This window comes from Chiloscyllium punctatum, chromosome 6 (assembly GCF_047496795.1).
Source record: "Chiloscyllium punctatum isolate Juve2018m chromosome 6, sChiPun1.3, whole genome shotgun sequence".
Taxonomy (NCBI): Eukaryota; Metazoa; Chordata; class Chondrichthyes; order Orectolobiformes; family Hemiscylliidae; genus Chiloscyllium; species Chiloscyllium punctatum.
In genome coordinates, this window is record NC_092744.1 from 57620600 (window position 1) to 57625434 (window position 4835).

Here is a 4835-nt window from a genome sequence, read left to right on the forward strand (position 1 = left end):
GCTAAGATAAAAGGTAGGGAGGAGGGACTTGGGGGAGGGGCGTTGGAAATGCGATAGATGGGAGGTGGTTAAGGTGAGGGTGATAGGCCGGAGTGGGGGTGGAGAGGTCAGGAAGAAGATTGCAGGTTAGGAAGGTGGTGCTGAGTTCGAGGGTTGGGACTGAGACAAGGTAGGGGGAGGGGAAATGAGGAAACTGGAGAAATCTGAGTTCATTCCTTGTGGTTGGAGGGTTCCTAGGCAGAAGATGAGGCACTCTTCCTCCAGCTGTCATGTTGCTATGGTCTGGTGATGGAGGAGTCAAAGGACCTGCATGTCCTTGGTGGAGTGGGAGGGGGAGTTGGAGTGTTGAGCCACGGCGTGGTTGGGTTGGTTGGTCTGGGTGTCCCAGAGGTGTTCTCTGAAACGTTCCGCAAGTAGGCGGCCTGTCTCCCCAATATAGAGGAGGCCACATCGGGTGCCGTGGATGCAGTAAATGATGTGTGTGGAGGTGCAGGTGAACTTGTGGCAGATATGGAAGGATCCCTTGGGGCCTTGGAGGGAAGTTCCAAACGGACCCCACCACCAGGGATATATTTCCCTCCTCTCCCCTATCAGTGTTCCAAAAAGACCACTCCCTCCATGACTCCCTTGTCAGGTCCACACCCCCCCCCACCAACCCAACCTCCACTCCCGGCACCTTCCCCTGCAACCGCAAAAATGCAAAACTTGCGCCCACACCTCCCCCCTTACTTCCCTCCAAGGCCTCGAGGGATCCTTCCATATCCACCACAAATTTACCTGTACCTCCACACGCATCATTTACTGCATCCGCTGCACCCGATGTGGATGTGGCCTCCTCTATATGGGAGAGACAGGCCACCTACTTGCGGAACATTTCAGAGAACACCTCTGGGACACCCGGACCAACCATCCTGTGGCTTAACACTTCAACTCCCCCTCCCACTCCACCAAGGACATGCAGGTCCTTGGACTCCTTCATCGCCAGACCATAGCAACACGACGGCTAGAGGAAGAGCGCCTCATCTTCCGCCTAGGAACCCTCCAACCTCCAGGGACGAAATCGGATTTCTCCAGTTTCCTCATTTCCCCTCCCCCCACCTTGTCTCAGTCACAACCCTCGAATTCAGCACCACCTTCCTAACCTGCAATCTTCTTCCTGACCCTCACCTTAACCTCCTTCCACCTATCGCATTTCCAATGCCCCTCCCCCAAGTCCCTCCTTCTACCTTTTATCTTAGCCTGCTTGGCATACTCTCCTCATTCCTGAAGAAGGGCTCATGCCCGAAACGTCGATTCTCCTGCTTCTTGGATGCTGCCTGACCTGCTGTGCTTTTCCAGCAACACATTTTCAGCTCTGATGTAGAGCTTTGGTTAGTTTCCTTAACTTCCTCAACTTCTTGCTGCTAGTATAGAACTGCAAGATAATGAGTACCCAACCCACCAGAAAAATGCTGCATTTAGAGTCATAGAGATGTACAGCAAGGAAACAGACCCTTTAGTCCACTCGTCCATGCCAACTAGATACGCCAATCCAATCTAGTCCCACCGGCCAGCACCTGGCCCATATCCCTCCAAACCCTTCCTATTCATATACCTATCCAATGTCTTTTAAGTGGTGCAATTGTACTAGTCTCCACCACTTCCTCTGGCAGCTCATTCCATACATGTACCACCCTCTGCATGAAAACATTGTCCCTTAGGTCTCTTTTATATCTTTCCCCTCTCACCCTAAACATATGCCCTGTAGTTCTGGACTCCCCGACCCCAGGGAAAAGACCTTGTCTATTTATCCTATCTACATCCCTCATGATTTTATAAACCTCTATAACGTCAACCCCTCCACCTCTGACACTCTAGGGAAAATAGCCCTAGCCCAATCAAACTCTCCCTATAGCTCAAAATCCTCCAACCCCGACAATATCCTTGTAAACCTTTTTTAAACCCTTTCAATTTGCAAACTGCTAGGATGCATCACTGAATCATGTCATATAATCAAACATCTAGGGTTTATTTTCCCAAATATGTACGTTATTCATGAAATTTGTAAAGTAAAATCCAAACCTCTTAACTAAAAAAAATTCAGAAACTGCAAGAAAATTCAACTTACCTGCGCACAGCATGTGCCACTTTTAGATTGAGCCAGAGTTGTTAATTCTTCAAAAAATTGAAAGAAGAGTTCTGAAGGTAACTTAATTTCTGTCCACAGATGCTGCCAGACTTGCCAATTCATATTTTCCAGTATTTTATTTTTGATAATCCTACACGCAAAGTAAAATTTCAACTCTTTCAAATTTAGTCAAAGGTCCCTCCAAGCCAGTGTGGAATTCTTTGTATTGTCAACACCAAATATGGTAAGTGTACGTGTTGACATTTTTCTTCATATCTCTGAATTCTGACAATAGTTAGGAGCATCATGGTGGAACAAAGTGATTCTCTCCCTCTTAATATTTTTCATGCTATATATTCATCTGTATGGAAATATTGTACGAAAAACAAGTGTTTCACAAACAAGGAATTGGTAAAACAAGCAAATCCTGTGTCTTATTGAGGATGAAGGGAGAGAATTAACTTCAACACAATTATGTCATCTAATAATAATAATAATAATAATAATGTGTTGAGCATAAAGATCAGTTGGAAAGGAGTTTTTAAAAAATTCAACAAATGTGGATGTTATTGACAATGTCAGTTATTGCCCACAAGGTTGTTGGTAGTAACATTTGTGGGTTGAGATCATTTCAGAGGACAATGAAGAGGCAACCACATAGTTGTGGGTGGAGTCATATCAGATCAGATAAAGACTGCATGTTTCCTTCCGTAAAGGACACTATTGAACAAGGGGAGTTTTATGATACTAGCTTTGTATTCCAGATTTATTTAACAAACTAAATTTTAAGGCCCCAACTGAGAGAAGATACACATAATTGTCAAATTTGCAATGCATCACAGTGAAACTCTGTTGAAAATGCAGTTTAGCAGTTTTAGTTTCTGGCTGTGTTGTATTTTCCAAAATAAAACCAGGTTAAATGCCCCAAATTGCTGTCATTGTGTAACTAGGGTCAGATTTTGTGATAATGGGCTTTTCGATGTGAGAAAAAGTTTACAAAAAAAAAAGGATAGCAGAGTATTTGGTTTAATGTGATGGGCATCTCCTGAAATACGTTCTAGAACAATGAAATATTTTATAAATTTTTCTACATCAAAAATTTTATTACAACCAACTGTCTTGTATATAAAATCTATACTAGTTCCCACTATTTTAATGCTTAAAAAAAATTGCTGTTGGTTTCCACCTAAACAGAGAATGAAACCATTTCAGTTGTATGGATAAGTACTTCTACAATATAAGTGTAGTTTGGAACAGTGTGCTTAAAAGCAGGTCATCTTTTGCTCCACACTACCAAGGGAAAAACAGAATAAATTAGTGCTTTCCGGCATTTAATGGAGCAGATGTTTGTCTTAAAGTCAATTCTTTCCATAATCCAGCACTCAAAGAAAAATCAGTACAGGCTAGAACTACAGTAATACCAAACATGCTGAGATACAGATTAGGTACCTTTTGCAAAATTTTGTTTTACATTGAGTATAAAACAAATATTGCAATAGATTGACTACATATTTTTACAGCAATGTATTTCCAGATTCCTTTTGTACGAGTCTAAATAATTGACAAATGTTCAGTATTTCAGCATTGTAAGTTACATATCAGTTGCATGGGACATTTGTATTTTTGTCACAATAAGTAAATGTTATCAATGATACTAATCAGTTTTACTCATGCTTAAATGTAGAGCATTTTACAACACTAATAAAATTAATAGTTGGAAGTTAATAATATGAAGACAATGGTAATAGCATTTGAATGTCAGCATCCTGCAGTGCTTCATCCTTCTCCAGCTCTTCCTCCAAACAATCTCAGGTTTAGTTGTTTCCAAGACAAACTGGCTGAAGGCTTCAAATATATTCAAAAGATAGATATGATACGCATAAAGCACTCATAAAAAGGGTGTTCTTAATATTAAATTATCTGCTGCAACCACTGTTTTAGCAGCATTTAACCATTTTTTCAGTGACTGACACATTCTACTCACATCTCTTATCAGAGATGGCAGGTTAAAGATTAAGACTGGAAGCAATGCATCTTCCCTTTCTTTAACTGCCAGATATAAATCAATTGTGTTAAAGGTTAGCAGAACTACATTTTCTTCAATCAATTAACAAAATAGTCTGGGTCAAGCCATAGGTCCTTTCTCAATGAAACCATAACTTGCACCTGAAAAAGGAAAAAGTAGACCAGGAAATCAAATTCTGCAGATATGTAGAAGACATTCTCTACATTATCATAGAAAAAACAGGATATGCACAGATTGATTATACGTTTAAAAAATAGTTTGACATGACTTTCACCATTTTTACTTAGATGCTTCAGAACTACTGCTGGTCAGATTTTTGTCCAGCTGCATTATGTTTTAGATTCATTTAGATGTGCAAATGACAGGCTGGCCTATTTTCCCTTCCATAATTACCCTCAAGAAGTGGTAATGTGCTGCTTTTTGAACTGTCAGATTCCATGAGCTTTGGTATACCCAATGGTGTTAGGAAGACGGTTTTAAGATTTTGCCTCAGTGAACTTGAAAGAATGGCAATGCTGTTTCAAGTCAGGATGTAGAGTGGCAAGGAGGCAAACTTGCAGATGCTGATATCACCATTCTATTTGACAGAAATTGAGAGTTTGGAAGATGCTGAAGGAAACTTTGGTGAATTGCCACAGTATAGTTGTACATGGTATGCACTACTGCCACTAAGTCAGTAATGCAGTGTTGTGGAACAGATGA